Source organism: Stenella coeruleoalba, assembly GCF_951394435.1.
Source record: "Stenella coeruleoalba genome assembly, chromosome: 15".
Classification (NCBI taxonomy): domain Eukaryota; kingdom Metazoa; phylum Chordata; class Mammalia; order Artiodactyla; family Delphinidae; genus Stenella; species Stenella coeruleoalba.
In genome coordinates this window covers 15,455,251-15,478,794 of record NC_137161.1, presented here as the reverse complement: position 1 = coordinate 15,478,794, position 23,544 = coordinate 15,455,251, and the positions used below count along the sequence as shown (strand labels likewise).

At 43.9% G+C, this 23,544-nt stretch overlaps 1 pseudogene across 1 annotated transcript; it reads left to right on the top strand.

Moving 5' to 3' along the window:
* The first annotated feature begins 300 nt into the window (after positions 1-300).
* On the top strand, positions 301-1,827 carry LOC307197634 (SWI/SNF-related matrix-associated actin-dependent regulator of chromatin subfamily D member 1-like; annotated as a pseudogene). The gene has a single exon. The product of its transcript is annotated as an SWI/SNF-related matrix-associated actin-dependent regulator of chromatin subfamily D member 1-like (transcript).
* Positions 1,828-23,544: the final 21,717 nt, after the last annotated feature.

The window sequence follows — 23,544 nt, the reverse complement described above, 5'->3', positions numbered from 1 at the left end:
GTTTGATCCTGTTTTTGTTTAAAGCTATGTATATATCTTTATACCAATACATATATTTATCTTTATGTAAGTTTGTATGGGTGTGTATGTATATTTATGTATATCTGCATGAAGTGCTGTCTAAAACAATGTTCACCGAACAGGTAGTGAGGTTGGAGGTGATTTTTGCTGTCCTCTTTGTACTTCTCTAACTTGTTTATGATGTGCATGTACTATGGGTTTTTTTGGCCTCACCACTCAGCATGTGGGATCTTCGTTCCCCGACCAGGGATCAATCCCACACCCCCTACATTGGAAGCGCAGAGTCTTAACCACTGGACCGCCAGGGAAGTCCCCCTGCTCGTACAATTTGTACAATAGAAAACTGAACTTTTGGGTTCTGGCTCCGGGAAAGATGGAGGCCGGGGCAGGTTTCCAGCCTGTGGCTCCGAGCGGCAGCGCTGGAGCCTCAGGACTCAGGAGGGGTGGGCGCGGAGGCTGCCCTGGGCCCAGGTGGGACTCCGGGGCCACCGGTACAAATGGGCCCGGCACCGGGTCAAGGGCTGTACCGCTCCCCGATGCCCGGAGCGGCCTATCCGAGACCAGGTATGCTACCAGGCAGGCGAACGACACCTCAGGGACCTTCCATGGGACCCCCTGGCTCTGAGGGGAGCCTTTCAGTCCGACCTGGCCTGGCCCAGTCAGGGATGGACCAGTCCCGCAGGAGACCTGTTCCTCAGCAGATCCAGCAGGTCCAACAGAAGGCGGTCCAGAATCGGAACCACAGTGCAAAGAAAAAGAAGATGGCTGGCAAAATTCTACCTCAAAGTATTCGTGAACTGGTACCAGAATCCCAGGCCTATACGGGTGTCTTGGCTTTTGAAAGGAAACTGGACCAGACTATCATGAGGAAATGGCTAGATATCCAGGAGGCCTTGAAACATCCCATCAAGTCAGCCTTGTCCAAATATGATGCCACCAAACAAAAGAGGAAGTTCTCTTCTTTTTTTAAGTCCTTGGTGCTCGAACTGGACAAGGACCTGTACGGGCCAGACAACCATCTGGTAGAATGGTACAGGACCGCCACTACCCAGGAGACAGATGGCTTCGAAGTGAAGAGGCCAGAAGATGTGAATGTACGGTGTACTGTCCTGCTGATGCTGGGTTACCAGCCTCCTCAGTTTAAATTGGACCCTCCTCTGGCTCGGCCGCTGGGCACCCACACCCAGACCCGTCCAGTGACCATTCAAGCACTGTGGCGATATATTAAGACGCGTAAGCTCCAGGACCCACCTGAGCGGGAGTTTGTCATCTGTGACAAGTACCTCCAGCAGATCTTTGAGTCTCAACGTATGAAGTTTTTCAGAGATCCCGCAACGGCTCCATGCCTTGCTTATGCCACCAGAGCCCATCATCGTTAATCATATCATTAGTGTTGACCCGAATGATCAGGAAAAGACAGCTTGTTATGACATTGATGTGGAAGCAGATGATACCTTGAAGACCCAGATGAATTCTTTTCTGTTGTCTACTGCCAGCCAGCAGGAGATTGCTACTCTAGACAGCAAGATCCATGAGACAATAGAAACTATCAATCAGCTGAAGACCCAGCGAGAGTTCATGCTGAGCTTTGCCAGAGACCCTCAGGGTTTCATCAATGACTGGCCTCAGTCCCAGTGCTGGGACCTCAAGACCATGACTGATGTGGTGGGTAACCCAGAGGAAGAGCGCTGAGCTGAGCTCTACTTCCAGCCTTGGGCACAGGAGGCCATGTGCCAATACTTCTACTCCAAGGTGCAGCAGAGATGACAAGAATTAGAGCAAGCCCTGAGAATCCGAAATACATAGGGCTTCTCCCCCAGCCCTGATTTAGCTGCACCGATTTCTTTATTTGGGCCCTGTGCTGCCTTGCCTCATGGCACCTTCCCTGGTCTTGCTTGGGGCCTTCCAGGGGGTGCTGTTGGCTCTAGGACAACACCAGAATGAAGAGGGTCTCACGTGATACCTGTTACCCTCTTCTCCCACTCCATCCCTTCCTACCCGCAGCTTCCCTTTGCCCCACAAAGTTCCCATGTGCCTGTACCCTCCCCTGGTCTGCAGAGGACCTCTAGATAGGATTAGAGCGAGAACCCGTAGTGGTAATCAGTGCATTGAATGGATTGGGCCTAAGGCCAAGTGGTCTTCAAGGGATCAGCTACACTGATCCTGCCCTTCAGAGACCCAGGAGTTGGGAGTTTTAGCCCCTTCTCCAAGACTTAAGCCTGGGGGCCCTCTATAAGCTAGTTGATCTCGGCTTTCCTGATAACAGAATCCAGTTTCCTTCCTTCCCTCCACAGGTTTGGAGCATACTCGCCCTTCACTTGCTGCCCTCTAGCACCAAAGGAATCCTGGTTCTGGGGCTCCACTGAGCCCCAGGTCAGTCCGCAGCCCTCTGGACTGGGCTGCTGTCTCAGTGCTTCTCTTACTCCCTCGTAGGGGGTCCGCATCAGTATTGGAGTTTGTTCTTTTAGTATTGCTCCCTCTCACCACACTCCCTGTAGCTGCATTTTAGGATTCCCTCCTACCTGTCCTAACCCAGGGTATTTGAGTGGGGGAATCTTGCCTTTCCCTGTCAGAGCCCCAAGGGCCCTCACCTAGGGCACTGTCATTGCCGGCAGAGGCTGTTCCTTCCTGCTGTTGCTTGGAGGTGTGACTCATCCATTCATTCTCCCCTGCCGCCCCCATCCTTTCACGGAGAAACAGGCCTAAAATCAAACAGGTAAGAGCCCCGGGCCATCCCTGTCTTCCTGTCCCTGTCTTCCCAGTTGACACCCGCTGGTGACTTCCAGGGCACTGAGGAGTGAAAGCACCTATAGGGCTGGAGAACAGCTCTGAGTTGGGTTTGTGACTCTTCTCTCTCCCTGCCTCACAGGACTGTGACTCCCCAGCCCCTGCCCTCAAAGCTTCAGACCCCTCAGGTAGCAGCAGGACCTTGTGATCTTGGCCCCTTGCAACTGACATGGTTTTGCATCTTTCCAAGACAGCCTCAAATTCTTCTTCCAGGTTGTATCACCCCTGAGTTAGCATAGCCCAGGCTCGCAGACTCAACACAGCAGAGTGGGAGACAGCTGGGCACAGCGGGAATCCCGTTCAGCATGGGCTCTAAACCCACAGAACTGACAAAGCCCCTGCTTCCCCACCCCCTCCTCAGGCTTCTGTGAGCACATCCTCCAGCCCCGTATCCCTGCCTGTTCCACACTGGGGACAGCAGAACTTTCTCCCCGTCTTCCCCTTATGTCCTTATCCCACTCCTCCCTTGAAAGGTTCTCCCCACAGTGACACTGGACAACCTCTGTCCCTGGGGCTGGAACCATGAGAAGGGGACTCAGCACTCCTACACAGTGTCCCTGAACATAACTTTTTTATTAACTGAATTATTATGTTTTCTTCATGGACCAAATTTTTTCTTGTACTGCCCCCTTATCGATGTCTCCCAGTTTTGTTTTTTTTTTTTTTTGTGGTACGCGGGCCTCTCACCGCTGTGGCCTCTCCCGTTGCGGATCACAGGCTCCAGACGCGCAGGCTCAGTAGCTGTGGCTCACGGGCTTAGTTGCTCCGCGGCATGTGGTATCTTCCCAGACCAGGGCTCGAACCCGTGTCCCCTGCATCGGCAGGCAGATTCTCAACCACTGCGCCACCAGGGAAGCCCAACAGAGGGATTCTTAACCCTTCTTGTGCCACAGACCCCTTTGCAGCCTGGTGAGGCCCATGGACCTCTTCTCAGCCTAATATTTTTCAATGAATAAACTTCCATACAGAAGATTACAGAGGGAATCATTTATATCAAAATGCAGTTATCAAAATATTTTAAAAACAAATCTGTCATATAGTAACATATGTGCTTCTATATTAGAAGATTTAGTGGTATGTCTAATAACTAGCATAATTTCAAAGTCATGATAAGCAGAAATGATATTTTGAGTTGCCTTCGGTAAGACCATTGTGATAGGAAAATACATGTTTTCTATTGGTGAAGCCACGGGAACTGCTAATGCTACTCTGGTTTGTTGCTTATGTTCGTAAGTGAAGGAAATGCTGAATTTAAGTTGAACTTAAAGATAAAGACCATTTTTCTCGTCCAACTTCATGGATCTCCAAATTTAACAAATTATGTTCTCCCATAGGTCTTTGCTTAAGTCTGTCCATTTGATCTCTTTGTTCATTGCATCTTTCCTCCAACGTGTGATGATCCTTGGCTGTCTGCTCACATTGAAGGGTGGGACCTAGACTGAAACTGATTGGGCACGGGATGCACGTGAGGAGGACTAATTATTAACTATGGTGTGACTGTCCATTAGGGAGCTCCCATTGTCAGCATCCTTAGGGTTTTCTTCCTGAGCTGGTCAAATTCTCCAGAGAAGACTCTTATAGCATCTCTTTAGGAGAGTACATTCCTCCATGCCAGCAATGTGGAATCTAGGTTGTGAAAGAAGCCTGAGGGAAGGAGGTTGGGCAGAGCATCTCAGTCTTCCATATGCAAACTTTCACTTCATCCCTCCGCTTTCAGGATGATGCCCCATCATCCACTTTGCCTGGTGTTTCCTAATCCAGATCTGCTTCTGTTACTCTCTACAGCTGCACTATACAACACAGCAGACTCTGGTCTCCTGCAGCTATTTAAATCTAAATTAATTAAAATAAAATAAAACAAACTTTCAATTCCTTAATCGCACTAACCACATTTCAAGAACTCAATAGCCACATGGAGCTAGTGGCTGGCAACTATATTGGACAGTACATGACATTCCTTGTCACTGCAGAAAGTTCTGTGGAATAGAGCTGCTCTAGAGGAAGGGATGGCAAATCTTTTCTGTAAAGGGTCGGATAGTAAGTGTTTTTGGCTTTGCACACCATATGGTCTCCATTGCAACTACTCAACTATGTCAATGTAGCATGAAAGAAGCCATTAACAATACGTGGAACATGCATTGGAACACATGGTTAAGTTCCAACAAAACTTTATTTATGAACACTGGAATCTGAATTTCCTAATGTTTTCATGTGTCGTAAAATATTATTCTGCTTTTTATTTTTTCCCAACCATTCGAGAATGCAAAACTATTCTTCCCTTATAGGCTGTACATAAACAGGGAACAGGCTAGATTTGGTTCATGGACCATAGCTTGCTGACCTTTGTCTTAGGGCGCTGTATTTTTTAAATTTTTAATTAGTTTTTATTGGAGTGTAGTTGATTTACAACATTGTGTTTGTTTCTGGTCTATGGCATAATGAATCAGTTATACATGTACATATATCCACTCTTTTTTAGATTCTTTTCCCATATAAGTCATTACAGAGTATTGAGTAGAGTTTCCTGTGCTATACAGTAGGTTCTTATTAGTTATCTATTTTATATATAGTAGTGTGTATACGTCAATCCCAAGCTCCCAATTCATCCCTCCCCACCCCTCGCCACCCAGGGCATTGTATTTTATAAAGAAAAATCCCTGTACTGTTATTTAAGTAGTTTCAGAGAGGAAGCAGAGGCTACGTTGCACAGTTTGGGGGTTTTTTTTTTTCCTTTTTTTTTTTTAACCTAGACGTTTCATTAACTTCTTTGTGTAGCCTAGGATCTGTGAACACAGAGCCCCATCTCTCTTATTGGCTGTTCTCCGCCTGGGGTCCAGCCTTGTGTCCAGCACGATGCTTGACATGTAACAGGCTCTCAGTCAATAGGGCTGAACTGTCAAATGCTCACCAAGTCATCTTCCTTTCCTTTATTTTATGTAATTTTACTTTTCACCTAGATCTGCCTTCAGGAAAGAATGTGCTGGTTAGGCTGATGAGAAAATTGCAGTATGCTTAATCCTATTTCTTGTTATCAGCGAATACATTGACATTCCCATTTTCCACATCAGTCCCATGAGCTTGGTAAATGTAATTCCACCTCTGAGAGAAGACATCAGCTCCTAAGCCTGTGCAGAATCAAACAAATCTTGGTTATGGAAGTGTAAGTCTCAATTGAATCTGATAAGAAGACTTGTAAAGCAAAGGGAAGTAATCTGGAGAGCACAAGTACCTGGAGATTTTAAAAGCTGGGCTGAAACTGCCTCCTTAGCAAGATAAAGAAGAGAAGGTTATAGAATGTTAACATTGCCGTGACTGTAAGAAGACAATGAGAGACTTCCCTGGTGGTCCAGTGGCTAGGACTCCAAGCTCCCGATGCAGGGGGCCCGGGTTCGGTCCCTGCTCAGGGAACTAGATCCCACATGCTGCAACTAAAAGATTCCTCATGCTGCAACCAAGACCCAGTGCAGCCAGATAAATAAATATGAAAAAAATAAAAAGACAATTAGCCAAGGGCATTATTGGAAACCAGCTGGATGGGGGCAAAAGCCACAGGTTAGATTAAAACCACACATGCACCAAACTCCTACAACAGAGATCCCCAACCGGTCCACGGCCTGTTAGGAACCGGGTGGCAGAGCAGGAGGTGAGTGGCTGCGAAGGAGCAAAGCTTCATCTGCCGCTCCCCATCGCTGGCTCTCATTACCGCCTGAACCATCCTCCCCTCCACCATCTGTGGAAAAATTGTCTTCCACAAAACCGGTCCCTGGTGCCAAAAAGGTTGGGGACCACTGTCTTACAAGATAATAGGAGCAAACCTTGGGTGTGCTAATAACTTTTAGATACAACACCAAAGTCACGATCCTCAAAGAAATAATCAATAAACTGGACTTCATTAAAATTAAAAACTTCTACTCTGCAAAAGACAATGTGAGGATAATGAGAAGAAAAGTTACAGACTGGGAGAAAATATTGGCAAACGACACATCTGATAAAGGACTGTTATCCAAACTATACAAAAACTCACCAATAAGAACACAAACAATCCAATTAAAAAGTGAGTCAATGGGCTTCCCTGGTAGCACAGTGGTTAAGAATCCACCTGCCAATGCAGGGGACATAGGTTCGAGCACGGGTCTGGGAAGATGCCACATGCCGCGGAGCAACTAAGCCCGTGTGCCACAACTACTGAGCCCGTGCGCCACAACTACTGAAACCCGCGCGCCTAGAGCCTGTGCTCCGCACCAAGAGAAGCCACCGCAATGAGAAGCCCGCACACCGCAACGAAGAGTAGCCCCCGCTCGACGCAACTAGAGAAAGCCCGCACGCAGCAACAAAGACCCAACGCAGCCAAAAATAAATTAAATAAATAATTTTTTTAAAGCCTTTAAAAAAAGTGAGTCAAAGATCTTAACAGACACCTCACCAAAGAAGACAAATCGATGGCAAACATGCATAGGAAAATACGTTCCACATCACATGTCATCAGGGAAATGCAAATTAAAACTACACACCTCTTAGAACAGCCAAACTCCAAAACACAGACAATACCAAATGCAGGTAAGGATGTGGATCAAGAGGAATTCTCATTCATGTCAAAAGAAAATGTTCCTTTCCTACTTAGTGGCTTTTCACCTCCTACTCTGCCCATATCAGATCCTAGGACTATAGGTTTTCTGGTTCATTGGTGATATAACCTCTTTTTATGCTGGAAATCCACCACTTGTGCAAGTGATTTAAGGTACAATGAGCTACACAGATTAAACAAACAAACATGTCCTAAGCACCTATAATCTGCCATGTTCTTTTAGTTATATTTTTACTCCCAATTTACAGCTGAGGAAGCTGGAGCTTCAAGATCATAAGTGACTTGTATGATTCCACTTATTTGTTTCAAAAAACAGGAGGAACTAATCGACAGGGTTAGAACAGTAGAATGGGTAGCCTTTGGAGAGAAGGGGTGGGTAGTGATTGGGAAGGAGCACAAGGGGACAACGACTTGTTGGTAATAATCGACTTCTTGACTAGGGTGTCCTTATCTGCGAGTGTTCACTTTGTGATAATTCATCCATTTGTACACTTACGATTCATGATTTTTTTCTGTTTGTTATACTGATATGAATATTGTTAAAATTTCTCAAACATACACTATTGCTAAAATGTAAACTTTAATAGATGGCTGAAATTTAAAGTTGAAGAAAGTTCTCCCAACATAGAACAAAAAGACAGAGATGGAAAAGACCAAGAGAGAGAGAAAAACTAAACTGTGTCAGATGCGATACAGTTTAAACATTCTAAGTTTTCCCTGGATTAAAAAAATATTCATCTAGGGAGTTCCCTGGTGGTCTAGTGGTTAGGATTCAGTGCTTTCACTGCCAGGGCCCGGTTTCAATTCCTGGTAGGGGAACTGAGATCCTGCAAGCTACGCAGCACAGCCAAAAAAAAAAAAAAATCATCTGAGAAGGAAAAAGACTCAGACCAGTATCAGATTTCTCACCAGAATTCAAAAGCCAGATGCCAATAGTGCAGTATCTTGAAAATTCTAAAAGAGATTTTTCACCTAGAATTCTATTCCCAGGCAAACATAATCAAGTGTGAGAGCAAATAAGGACATTTTCAGACTTGCCAGGACAGAAATAGTTTATCTTTTTTGTAATCTGTTCATTTAAAGGATGGACAAAACATTAAAGTTCTTGATTGTAATAGTTGCAGGACAGAATATGTTAACTACATCAGTTAGGAAGTGCATGTTTAAGCTGCAGTGACAAATAACCCCCAAACACTCAGAGGCTTAGAACAACAAAGATTTATGTCTCCCTCATATTACATGTTGATTATACATTGCCGGGGTTCGGGGTTGCTGACAGAGGGTCTTCCATATGGAATGTTGCCAGGTGTGGCAGCAGGTGGGAGAACATGGTATCTGCATCTGGGGGTTGGGGGAGGAAGGAGCTCACACCAGCCATTAAATGCTCCAAGCCTAGAAGTAGCAAAGGTCACTTCCTCCCCCAACCCATTGGCCAGAATTAGTCACATGGTAACACCAACTCAAAGGGGTGGGGAAACATAATCCTCCATGTGTCTGGAAGGAGAGACCCCAGTAGAGGGGAACTCTGGAAGTGTCTACCACAGTAAATAAAATGACGCTTTAAAAACAAAAGTGGAAAATAGAAACAGCGAGAGAAAAGAAACGCTGCTCATACCTTCATCTTAGAAAGTGGAGTGTCAAAAGATATGGTCTATGGGATAAAATAAGATAGAGGTTATGCTTATTGAATTTATGAAGAGAAATGAGAACGAAAAATAAGTATATAAATATCAAGCAGGTGGAGAAAGCAGGGATTATAAGCACACTTTACAGACAGTAGATATTATCTAGCTATTGTTTATAATTAGGGAGGTAATCACCAGAAAATTAAAATGATTAAAAGAGGTCACCTCAAGGGAGTTGGGGGTGAGAGTTTGCTTTTCATGGTAAACTTTCCCGTGCTGTTTAATATGTTATCATGTATATGAATGTATTCAGGCTGTGCAGAGAAACAGAACCAGCAGGAGATACATGTGTATTGATAGATAGGGATATAGATACAGATGTGTATACATCTAAGATCTGGTCTGAGTCTAGAGATCTGAGAACCCGGAGTTCCAATGTCCAAGGGCAGAAGAAGATGGAGGTCCCAGCTCCGGAGAGAGAGCAGATTCACTCTTCCTCCCCCTTTTTATTCTAACTGAGCTCTCAATGGATTGGAGGATGCTCATCCACGCAGGGGACGGCCATCTTTACTCAGTCCATGGATTCGAATGCTAATCTTTTCCAGAGACACCCTCACAGACACACCCAGAAATCATGTTTTGCCAGCTATCTGGGCATCCCTTAGCCTAGTCAATTTGACACTTAGAACGAATACATACCTGCTTATGCTCCAGTTGGGCATGTGTGGCCTGGTCTTATTGGAGGAGTCAGGCTGTGGGACCAGGATGAGAATGGACTCATGACCTGCAGCCCAGGGCCCTGCACACCACCCCTGTGGCCTCAGAATCATAACTGCATTTGGCTGTGGACATTAGAGAAAAGAGAGCCATTTGGGAGGAATTGAAACATTTCCTCCTGTACAAGTTGTTTCTTTTTATACTGGCCAGTCCAAGGTGTTCTGATAAAGGTCAAAAGTATTTATTTTCTTGGATACTCCAGGGATGAGAGTGAAACGCACGTGAGGGTGAGCCAGAGCGGGGTGGGGGGGTTGGGGAGGGTTGGGGGGGAAGAAAGAGGAGTTTTGCCAACTTTGACAGCTGAAAGGGCTTCTTTTTATCAGAGGAAATGGTTGGTTTGGGGGCATGGAAACAACCTCTGGTTTTCCATCAAGAACAGCAGAAATTACAACGTGGGAAAATTAAGAAATGGTTGAACAGACACATGATATGGTCAAGGTCACTCTCCATTGGGCCCCGCCCACCTCCCCAGCCTTCTCTCCCCCTGCTCCCCACCCCCATCTGACACCTGAGCTTTGCCAGTCTGCTAGGTTCTCTAGCATGGAACTCCCCTGGACTGTTACCTCTGCCTGGACTGCCCAACCCCAGTCTCTTGGCCTGCTGAGCCTTCATGTAGGACTCAGATGGGGTGCCAGCTTCTCCTCAAAGACCGCCTCCCCACCCCCACTCCTCTTCTCTGCCCCATTACAGCATGTGTTTCCATCATTACACTTATCAAGCTGTGTCAAAACTACCTATCCACCCATCTGTCTCTCCCACTGGGCCGGAGATCATACAATGGACCCTCAGGCTCAGATCTGGCACTCAGACAGAATCATGGCCTGCACCGTTTGGGCCAACATCACATTTTTTAATTTTTTTGCATTCATTGCCAAAAATTAAACATTGAGAGATTTCACATTAAAATCCAGATTTCTGGCTTCTCTTGACAAATTGGAAATCCAGCAACATGGGTGCACTTCTTCACCGTTGTGATGGGGGTCCCCTTTGGATAGAGCATGGTTTCTCCATTTCTCCACAGTCCCCACCATGTCCTGTTGTCTCAGCATTGAAGCCTCATATCAGAGCCATTTGTCATAAATCTTGCAATACTGGTTTTGTTTGTTTGTTTGTTTGTTTTTTACAGTGGATTAAAGAAGAAAGTAAAATATTTCTTTTACCCATGTTCCTTCCTCACACCTGGCCCACTTCCCTCATTTACATCACCAAACCAAATCCCGTGGGTACCTGAGCTCGCCACTCTTGCACAAATCGAATGGATTGTGGTAGGAATTAGGTGGGATGATTCCCAAAGGGAGATCAAGGGGAAAGGTGCTGGGCAGGCAAAAACAAGAGCTGTCCACTCAACCCCTGCTTTTAAAGAGGAGGAAACTGAGGCGCAGAGAAGTTAAGCAATTTTCTCTGAGTCACACAGCTAGGGAATGGAGGAGTTGGAATTTGAATCCTGTCTGATACTAAGTCTCAGTTTTTGTCATTGCTTTTCCCGTTTGGCTTGCAATAGTTTGTTTTGTTTTGTTTTTTAAATTTAAACACACTCTATAAAATTTTTAAATATATAAAATTATAAGGAAGAAAGTAAAATCCCCTGAAATCTTATCACGCTATATAGCTACTGTTAATATTTTAGTGGGCATCTTTCAGGCATGTCTTTACACTCACAGGCAACAGAAGAAATCTTTTACAGAAATCAAATAATAAATATTCCTTACTTTTTCAAAGAAAAAAATTGCACTGAATCTATAGACCCATTTGGAGGGAATTGACATCTTTACAATATTGAGTTTTCTGACCCATGAACAAGAAATATCTATTTATTTAGAACTTTCATTTCTCCCAGTGATGTTTTAAGTTTTTCAATTTACAGGTCTTGCACATATTTCTTTAAATTTATTCCTAGCTATTTGGGTTTTGTGATACAAGTAAATGGTACTTTTTTCTTTTTGATGTTATTAAACAAAGTTTTTTGTTAAATTTTTATGGTAAATAAAAATTCAATTGACTTTTGTATACTGACTTTGTATATGGTGATTGCTAAATTTACCTTTTTTAAAATTTCATACTTCTTAATGGCTGAGTATTTAGTCCATGGATCTTTCTTTTTTATATAAATTTATTTATTTTTGGCTGCATTGGATCTTCGTTGCTGTGCGCCGGTTTTCTCTAGTTGCAGTGAGTGGGGGTTACTCTTCATCGCGGTGCAGGGGCTTCTCACTGCAGTGGCTTCTCTTGTTGTGGAGCATGGGCTTTAAGGGCTCAGGCTTCAGTAGTTGTGGCACGGGCAGGCTCAGTAGTTGTGGCTCGTGGGCTCTAGAGTGTAGGCTCAGTAGTTGTGGTGCACGGGCTTCAGTAGTTGTGGCGCACGGGCTTAGTTGCTCTGCAGCATGTGGGATCTCCCTGGACCAGGGATCAAACCCATGTCCCCTGCACTGGCAAGTGGATTCTTAACCACTGTGCCACCAGGCAAGCCCTGCTAAATTTACTTTTAATTCTAATAGCTTATTGGTAGATTTGGGGTTTTTTTTTTTCCTCATGTGTGTAATTTCTTCCTTTCAAATCTTTTATTTTTGCACTGGCTAGGATCTCAAACACAATAATAAACAGAAATAGACATACTGGGAATCTGTTTCTTTCTTGATCTCAATGGAAATGCTTTCAGTATTTTCCCATTAAATATGGTATATGTTATTTGTAGAAAATCTTTACCATATGAAGGAAGTTTCCTTCTACTCCTAATTTCTTAAGGTTTTTTTAAAATCATAAACTTATGTTGAATATTATCAAATGCTTTCTTTGCATCTACTGAGATGGTTGTTCTCCTTGTTCTGTTAAAGTGGTAAATTGTATGAGTTCATTTTGTAATGTTAAACCCATTTTATATTCCTGGAGTAAAGTCATATTGATTGTGATGTAAAATAATAATACTTTAAATCATGGATATCCTTTTTTTAAAATTAATTTATTTTTAAATTTAGTTTTGGCCATGCCCCACAGCTTGCAGGATCTTAGTTCCCTGACCAGGGATCGAACCTGTGCCCTCAGCAGTGAAAGTGCTGAGTCTAACCAGTGGACCGCCAGGGAATTTCCGACATCCTTTTTTAATGTGATTTTTTTTCTTACCTATTCTTCTCCTTCTCTTTTCCCATCCTCCATTAATCTTTCTAACTTACTCCACACCTTCTGGCTCAAGGTAACCCATGTCAACAACTGATGTGAACATTTACAGACTTTTCTCCAAGTCAGTATAATCTCTCTCTCTGTCTCTGTCTCTGTCTCTGTCTCTCTCTCTCTCTCTCTCTCTCTCACACACACATACACACACACACACACACACACACACACACACACACACCCCTACCTATATAGAAGTTCAGCTCTTAATTCCTGCAGTTTTCATTTTAAGGGACAATGAATCACTAATGGTGGCATCTGGGGTCCAGAGACTGGTTGTTGAGAGACAGAGGGATTTCACCCATGGAGGGAGCCCTTCTTGGCACCCCTGAATTGCACTGCTGGGGTGATCTTCAGGTGAGTTTATTCCCCCACGGCTCTGGAGTGAGTGAGAGTAGGCTGAGGGTGGGCACACTTTGTCCCACCAGGATCTCAGCCGACCTGGTCTCATGGCTTCCAGGAATGCTCGCTGGCCGGCTGCAAAGCAGAAAGAACTACAAAGTCGTTTCTATCGGGAGCTCCTGAATCCAGGCCAGCTAACTCCTCCTCCCCGCAAGCCCTCAACACCTCCTTTATGGATTTTTTTTCTTTTTTTCTCCTACTCGGCAATTTTAACCAGTCCAAGAACCAACTGCTGTGCCTTCAGATCAATAGCCCTTGGGAAGGACTGCGGATGGTCTCTGGGGAGGCACCTCAGCAGCTCCTGCAGAAGAATCATTTCCTTCCTGACTCAGTTTCACTCAAATCAAGCTTCTTCCGCTTTATTGTTTTATTAAAGCAGCCTCCATCAGGCACGTTGGCACCAAGTCAGGACCAGAACGAAATCAGTGGCTAAAACTTGTCTTTTTATCTCTCAAAATCCAGCTTTCTAGCTGGGGCTTGGAATTTTCTTTTCTTCTTTTCTTTTACTTTCCTTTTTTGTTTGTGTCTTAGTCACCATGATGTTTTAGAAGGGATTTAAAGCTGCACTTTGGCTGGAGTAAGGTCTCAGCAAGCATGCGTTGAGGAAGGGATGAAAGAATAAATGATGGAATAATCATCACTTGGTAAATGATTGTTGAAGGAGAATCAAATGAGATGATGCATGTGAAACTGGTATGTAATCTGAATAGTGAGAGTTGTTAACTGAGCTGGATAGGATTTATCCACTGGCGCCACCTGCTGGAAAGAAGTTAGCACAACAGGACCATTTCTCTTTCAGTGAGGCATGAAGACACTGGCTTCTGGAAATGCAGGCAACGGGGCTGAGCAAAAATGGAATACATTTCAGCAAAATCTAACACGTGCCAGATATCGTATGATTTACAGCATTATTTCTCTTCATCCTCATTGTAACCATAAGAGGCATATACTATCATTATTTCATCTTTAGAGATTAAAAATCTGAGGCTTATTGAGGCTTATAGTGAACGTACAATGTCTAAGGCCACATAGCTCGTGGGTATTTGGGATAAAACTCAAAACCCAGTTCCGTCTGACTTCAGAGCCTGTTGTGGGTTAGGTTCCCCAGGAATAAAACTCCGTGGAGGTATGCATGCAGGAAGATTATTACAGAGTGCTTTCAGGATCATATTCAGAGCCTGTTGCCTCAGCAGAGGCCTTAGCTGATGCCAAGGGATAAGGATGGAGCTAGGATGGCATGGAGGCAGGACTTTGGGACTCCCACTTCATCCAGTCATTGGATGTAGAACTTGGACTAGGTTGCTTTCTTCAACCAAGGGCAAATCCTCAAGAGGGACTTGATTGAGAGCTGTCAGCAGTCTATGCTAGCAGCAGCTGGGGGAATATAAGTGCCTCAGTCCTGGAGTGGGGGGTCTGGGCAGCATGCCACAGTATCCACTACAGAGCCCATGTACTTGTCCCATCTGCACTGCTGCTCAAATAGGGGGAACAGCTGACAGGTAGCCAAGGTCAATGTCATGGGTAGTGGGAGGGGGGATTTAAAGAGTGAAAATGGTTCTGCCCACCATCCACTCAGTGAACCTGTGACCCAGGCCATATCTGCCATCCAATTGCAATAATGGATGTATTTTGACCAATTCATACAGAAATAATATATAGATTATTTTATGGGTGTCAAGCTGTTAACAAAGAAGTAAAATGCAATGTTCAACTAACTGGGCAAGTGGTTGGTGATGGCTTCCTTGACCTCCTCAAATAAGAAATGGAAGAATCGAGGGCCACAAGTTGACAAATACGTTAGAGCAATTGATTTAAAAATCATTTTATGGCAAATTAAATTATTTAAAAACATTCCGCTCCCTCTCCCACACCACCTCTATAGGAGGAGTGGAATTTGATGTTGGGGGATGCTGGCCTTGGTTGTGTACGTATATACTTCCCCACCCACTGACCTTAGGCTTGGCCATGTGACTTCCTTTTCCCAATGGGATGTCAGCAGTCATTGACACAAGCAGAGGCTTGAAATGTGCTTGCGTGGTTGGCCTTGCCCTCTAGTGCTTCTGTTATGTAGGAGAACATGCCCTGGCTGCTAGATCAGCCAGACTGCAGACTTACTTTACATGAAAGTAAATGACTGTTGTTTTATATCACTGTGTATTTTTTTACTGGAGTATAATTGCTTTACAATGTTGTGTTAGTTTCTGCTGTATGATGAAGTGAATCAGTTATATGTATACATATATCCTCTCCCTCTTGGACCTCCCTCCCCGCTCCCTGAGCCCATCCCACCCATCTAGGTCATCACAGAGCACCGAGCTGAGCTCCCTGTGCTCTACAGCAGGTTCCCACTAGCTACCTATTTTACACACGGTAGTGTATTTATGTCAAACCTAGTCTCCCCTTTCATCCCACCCTCCCCTTCCCCCACTGTATCCACACGTCCATTCTCTACGTCTGTGTCTCTATTCCTGCCCTGCAAATAGGTTCATCAGTACTATTTTTCTAGATTCCACATATATGCGTTAACATACGATATTTGTTTTTCTCTTTCTGACTTACTTCACTCTGTACGACAGACTCTAGGTCCATCAACATCTCTACAAATGACCCAATTTCATTCTTTTTTATGGCTGAGTAATATTCCATTATATATATATACACCACATCTTCTTGCAGCACTATTTACAATGGGCAGGACATGGAAGAAACCTAAATGTCCATCGACAGATGAATGGGTATATCACCGAGTTTTGAGGTGGCTTGTTAGGCAGCCTTAGCTAACTGATACACATTTACAAAGTTGTGGAGGATAACACAGATGGATGTATCAATGATAATTTTGACTGTGTATGATTTTTCTTTAAAAACTGACCTTAGTCTCCATATAGGATATAGGATATAGTCATATAGGATATGACTCCTGAGCTTAAACATGGAAAAAATGGGCCAGACATTATTCTGAGCACCTGTGGCAGAGACCACTAAATGTCCCCTAATAAACATCTTCACATTTATTTCTTCTACAAAGAAATGAGAAACTCCAGGGACCCCAAACTATCAGGAAACAGGGATATAATATTTGTGGAGTCCCCAAAAAGGTGACACTAGTATCTATTAAATTTGGCCATGAGGATACTGGACAAGGAAGAGTGTCCCCAAGGGAAGAGCCAGGGGTCATGGAGGTCAAAGTACAGGTACACTCCTCCTAGAAAACAGGACCAACTCACCTGCCAGAGAAGGGTGTCTGTCCAATTCCTGGACTTTTAAAAATAGTATTTATAGATCTTCTCCCTTGTGCCTAGGCACTTAGCTCCCCAAATAAAATTAAAATCTTCCCAACCTTCCTTATAGCCAAGTATGGCTATGTAACTGAGTTCTGTCCAACAAGGTGTAAATCAGGTAATCACATAGCAGATTCTAGAACCTTCATTAAGAGACCACTGGGTTGCACCCCACACCTCCACCTTTTCCCTCCTGGTCTCTTCTTTTTTCCTTCTGGTTTGGATGCAGATATAATGGCAGGAGTTGGAGCAGACATTTTGGACCCATGAGGTGAGCTTGGTCCAAATGAGCAATTAATGTAGGATGAAGCAACAAGACTAAAGGAGCCTAAGTTCCAGAAGACTTAATGGCACAAACCACCAAATCAACCCCATTGTTTCTACAAACAGTAACAATAAGATCTCTTTCCTTCTAATTAAATGTAAGGACTATGAACTGTCAATAGTAGGATGCTGTATCAGTTAGGGTTAGGTTATTTAAACCTAAGCTGTGCTGGGAAAGACAGTCTGGGTTCCTGCATTATCAGCAAAAGTCCTCACTAACAATTAGGGCAACGCAAATTAAAAGTGCACTTTTAAGTAGCATTTTTTTTGTTTGCTTATCATATCGGCAAACAATTAAGTCATTTCCTGTTCTGTGGGTAAGAGAACGGGATAGATATCTTCTATTTGCTCCTCCAGGTTGGCTTTCTATTCCTTCCACCTCCTCTGTGTTCCAGGAGGCAGGCCAGGACGGGCTAGATAAATAGACTCCTTGGCTGTCTGTCACCTGCTTGAGGTCAGCCCAGTAGGAGACCAGAGGGAAAACTGATTTGAGGCATTTATTCCCTTGACTCCTTCACTATAGGGCCATATTGCTGGCTTCACCCATCTCTTTCCACATGTCTCTGCTAACTGCTCCCTCCTCTTGCTCGTTCAGGCCTAGCCTCACTGCTATCAGTCTTGGGATACTACTCTATTCTTTGTCAGTAGTCCTTTTATTAAACCTTTGAAATTCTCCTAATGAGTATGCCGTATTAGGATACAGAGAGAAAACCGGCAGTTCCTTTGGAACTATTCATGAGCTATTCATGAGCAATTCCACTTCTCTGTACCCACCCCAGAGAAACGCTTGCACATATGTACAAGGGGCAAGTACTGGGATATTGCTACAATTTTGTCTGCAGTAATAACAAATTAGAAACAACTTAAATGTTTTCATAGGGAAATAGCTAAATAAACCATAGTATATCCATATTACGGCATATGAATGCAGCTGTTTAAAAAGGAGATGGAGGGACTTCCCTGGTGGCCCAGTGGTTAAGAATCCACCTGCCAAAGCAGGGGACACGGGTACGAGCCCTGGTCCGGGAAGATCCTACATGCTGCAGAGCAGCTAAGCCCGTGTGCCACAACTACTGAGCTTGCGCTCTAGAGCCCGCCAGCCACAACTACTGAGCCCATGTGCCACGACTACTGAACCCATGTGCCACAACTACTGAAGCCCGCGCGCCTAGAACCCGTGCTCTGCAACAAGAGAAGCCACCACAGTGAGAAGCCTGCGCACCACAACGAAGAGTAGCCCCTGCTTGCTGCAACTAGAGAAAGCCCGCGCATAGCAACAAAGACCCAACGCAGTCAAAAATAAACAAACAAATAAATAAAAAGGAGATGGGTCTATCTGTATAACATGGAAAGACTTCTAAGACATATTTTTCATGAAGAAAGTAAAGTTCAGTATTGCAATGACTTATATTAAAATGATACCTATTTCTATAGTTTTATGTACTCTATAAAAACTACAGGAAATTTTTCACTGTCCCTCTCTATGGAAGGATTATACACCCTCACTGAAGTAGGTTTGGCTATATAATTTGCTTTGACCAAGGAAATGTGGGTGAAAGAGACATGAGACTTCCAAGTGGAAGATTTAAGAGGTTCCACCGTTGTTTCTTTTCTCTCTGCCTTAAGATTAGCATAACCTACCTGCTTTTTCAACCTGTGTTGAAAAAAAGTTGAGATACAGCTGAAGCCAACCCATGACAAACATGTAAGGATCAATAAATAAACCTTTGTTGTTGTAAGGCACTGAGATTTTGAAGATGTTTGTTATTGCAGCAAAACCTAACCTCCCTTGACTAATGCATGCTGCTATATAATTGATGCTTGGTTACTTTCTGGGGAGGAGAACTGGTATTGAGGGTGGCGATCACAGGAGACTTTAGTTTTTATCTTTAATATTTTAGTTGTCTTACAGTGAAATATATTCATGCATCACCAGGTAATAAAAATATATTATTTAAAATGAATACAGCAGGTGTTTGCTTACTTAAAATTAAATGCTACAAAATATCATTCTTAAAATACAAACACCCAAAAAATTAATGGTTCTTTTTGCCCAGCTGGAACTCTGAAGAAAGAGACTGGAGGAGGATAGTTCTGTGAACCTTCCAAGGCTAGAGGAAATACTGGAGTGTGACGATACCTTGCCACTTCCTCAACAGGTAGAAACTTGCAAAACCTAGACCACTGTGAAACTTATTTCTGATCCAGCTACCATGAAACTGAAAGACAGATTTATATTTGTTTTCATTAATGATGCCTACCTTTCCAGTGGCTTCATTTATGTGAGAGCCAAGGTGATTATGTGACCAAAATTCAACCCAGTGAGTTTGGAGAACTCTGGCCTCCTTGACACAGCCTACTCTTGTCTGGCAAAGTTAGTGAAGCTATTGGAGCTGTGTTTCTGATTACACCTATAGAACTCACTCCGTCGGGAGTTCAGCTTCTGTTTCATTAAAATGAAAGGCCAAAATTGGTTGGATGAATATCAGTTGGATGAATATCAAAGTCCTCATGTAAGTTGACATGTCATAGACTACCCCATAATTTGAACTTCTTATTCAAGCCACACAACAACCTTGCTGTCTTTAAACTCTACCTTTGAGCCAAATGTCAGTGGCCAGACTCCCTGATCCAGTGCCCAGTCCCCAGCTTCATGCGGTCAGGAAGTTACGGTGGCAGCAGCAAGAGTAGCAAATGTGACCTCTCAACCACAGCTATGGTGACTTTGAAACAAAAGTCCCCCTGATTTCAGCAACCCCAGCTCTTCCAACGAGTCTGCAGGCACCTAATTCCCTATAATAAATCCTTTTCTGCTTAAAATACCTAGAGTGGTTTCTGATCCTGTCTCCTGCACAGAACTCTAACCAAATACAGGTTGAAGGATACTATTCAGAAAGTAGACCCAAACACAAAAAGGTAAAAAAGTAAGAGAGAGGGAGAAAAAAAATAAAATTAGAAAATCATTCCAGGAGCTCAGATATCCAAATAATTGGAGTTCCAGAAAGTGAAAACATAGAAAACAGGGAGATGAAGGAAGGAAATCCTTGAAGAAATAATTCACAAAAATATTTCAGGGCTTCCCTGGTGGCGCAGTGGTTGAGAGTCCGCCTGCCAATGCAGGGGACACGGGTTCGTGCCCCGGTCCGGGAAGATCCCACATGCGGCGGAGCGGCTGGGCCCCTGAGCCATGGCCACTGAGCCTGCGCGTCCGGAGCCTGTGCTCCGCAACGGGAGAGGCCACAAGAGTGAAAGGTCCACGTACCGCAAAAAAAAAAAAAAAAAAAAGAGGGAGGGAGGAAGAAAAAGAAGGAAAGGGAAAGGAAGGGAGGGATGGAGGTAAGGAGGCAAAAAGGAAGAAAGGAAGGAAGGAAACCCACTGGGTGACTCAAGGCCATTAATCAGAATATTAGGAACAAAAATTTCAGAATATTAGGAACAAAAAGAAACATTGGGGGAGACAAACCAGGATCTTACGTTACACATTTATGTAAGAACCGATGAAATCAAAAACAAACAAAATAAAATCCAAACTTGACAACACCCGATGCTGGCATGAGTATGGAGCAGCAGGAACTCTTTCACTGCTGGTGGAAATGCAAAATGGTGCAGCCACTTTGGAAAACAGCTTGGCAATTTCTCACAAAGCTAAACATAATCTTAACACATGATCTAGAAGTCATGCTCCCAGGTGTTTATCCAAATGAGTTGACAACTTGTGTCCACACAAAAACCTGCACACAGATGTGGACAGCAGCCTTATTCATAACTGTCAAAAGCTGAGTCGAGATGTCTCTCAGGAAGTGTATCAGTTTCACGGGCTGCTGTAGCAAAGTACTACAAACTGAGGGCTTAAACAACCAAATTTATTCTCTCACAGTTCTGGAGGCTACAAGTCCGAAATCAAGGTATCAGCAGGGCCATGCTGCCTCTGAGATTTCGGGTAGAATCCTTTCTTGCTTATTGCTAGTTTCTGGTGGTGGTTACGGATCCTTAACATTCCTTGGCTTATAGCTACATCACTCCAAACCCTGCCTCTGTCATCAAATGGTATTCCCCGCTGTGTGTGTTCATATGGCCACTTCCTCTTTTTATAAGGACATCAATTATATTGGATTAGGGCCCACCCTAACGACCTCGTCATAACTGGATTACATCTGCAAAGAATTTTTTTCCAAATAAGGTTACATTCACAGGTACCAGAGATTAGGACTTCAGCATATCTTTTTGGAGGACTTGAGCCAATCCATAACAGTAGGTGAATGGGCAAATGGTGGTACATTCATACCATGGAATATTATTCAGTGATAAAGAGAAATGAGCTATCAAGCCATAAAAAGACATAGAGGAAACTTATATCATAGTATTTAGTGAAAGAATCCAGTCGGTGGAGGCTACATACTGTATGATTCCAACTGTATGACATCTGGAAAAAGCAAAACTAAAGAAGTGATTGCCAAGGGTTGAGGTGAGAGGAGAGGGTGAGAGTTGAATAGATGAAGCACAGGGGATTTTTAGGACAGTGAAACTGTTCTGTATGATACTGTCATGGTAGGTACCTAATATCCATTTGTTGAAATCCTTAGACCTGTACAATAATAATGAATCCTAATGTAAACTATGGACTTTAGTTTAAAATGCATCAATATTGGTTCATCAATTGTAACTAATGTACCAAACTGATGTAAGATGTTAATAATAGGGGACATTGTGGGTGGGGAGAAATTGGGTATATGGGAACTCTCTGTACTATCTGGTTGATTTTTCTGTAAACCTAAAACCGCTCTAAAAAAAATAAAGCCTATTAATTAAAAAAAATTCATTATGGAATCTAAGGCTCCAGTATCACCTCTTCAAGGGAGTCTTTCCTGCTCTCCCACCATACTCTCAAGATGGGTTAGGTGCCCTTGCCTCCGACTCCCATAATACCCTGGCCATATATATTCCTATGGCTGCATAGGCCACATTGTATTTTAACATCTCTTTGTGTCTCTGTTACTTAATAGCTGTGGTTTGCCGACTCCTGGCCTAGAATGCCGAGGTGGCGAAAGCAGCTAATCCGTGCAACGTTAGCAGGCACCCAGGGATGCCTGGCAAAGAGCAATTCTGTTCCCTCCATGCACTGTTGTCATTTGTGGTGTAATTACCATGAGCTCTCCGACCCCCTAGGGTATTTATTAGATGGGGGCCTAAGGTCATGTTACATTAAGGTTTACTTCGACCTGAGCAGTCTCTGGATTATGGATCTTTGGTTTGCCAAAGATGGATTCCCACGGGGAAGTTTTTGCACTTGGGTCCAAATCCTATGTCGAATCCATGCTGTTTACATTACCCAACACCCTCTTTCAATTTTGCTCAAGTTAAAAGGTGGTGTATAGGGAGGGTGGGAAGGAGGGAAGAGATATGGGAACATATGCATATGTATAACTGATTCACTTTGTTATAAAGCAGAAACTAACACACCATTGTAAAGCAATTATACCCAAATAAAGATGTTAAAAAAAAAAAAAGGTGGTGTAATAAGGGGTCACTGGCACAGATGCCTATATGACAGACAATGTAAATGAAGAAAGCAGCCTGGGGGGGGCGTGGGGAGGGGACCCTGGCACTTTGACAAGTCCAGACCTGATCTAGAGTGGGCAGCCGTTCCTTGGTTTCAACCAATTGCCACACAGAAATGTGGACACAGTGTTGCCAGACAAGGCACAGACCGCAAATTTCTGTTCACAAAGAAATCTCTGAGTCTTTAAAAAATGTTGGCAACTAACACAAAAGATTTAGAAAGACTGAAAGCTGGCATACTGGGAGGATAAGGAATCATCCAGTTGAACTGGGGGTTTGTGTTGGGGAATAACTAGCAGGGAGAAGTTGAAGGATAAGGGCAGCTTCTGGAGAACCTTGATTGTCGCACTCAAGGAGCTTATCAATTGTCTTCTAGGTCTGAGTAATCACCAAAGGATTTAAGCAAAAGGACACAATCAGAATGGGGTTTTTCAAAGATCACTTTGGCAGTTGATGGGAGCAGGACTGAGGCTGGGGTGATGTGTTAGAAGTCATCAATAAGCTAAGTAAAGGTAAAGGAGAATTGACAAAGGCCATTTACTTTGTTTTATCTCCTACCAGGCTGTAAACTCCAAGACAGCAGGGCCCTGTCTGTCTTGTGTCTCCAGGACTAAACATAAAGCTTGGGCTTCCCTGGTGGCGCAGTGGTTGAGAGTCCACCTGCTGATGTGGGGGACACGGGTTCGTGCCCCAGTCTGGGAAGATCCCACATGCCGCGGAGCGGCTGGGCCAGTGAGCCATGGCCGCTGAGCCTGCGCGTCTGGATCCTGTGCTCCGCAACGGGAGAGGCCACAACAGTGAGAGGCCCGCGTACCGCCAAAAAAAAAAAAAAAAAAAAACATAAAGCCTGCTTAATAAATATCTGCTGAAAAGAATGAATGAAAGGTAAGGAGTAGAGGTGAGGCATTTTGAAAAACTGCCTTGGGAAGAGCAGTCACAGGAGTGGGGGGGGGCCCGTGGAGACCTGGTTCCTTTCCTTAAGCTTTCCTCTAAGATCCTGGGGAGGGGTATTCAA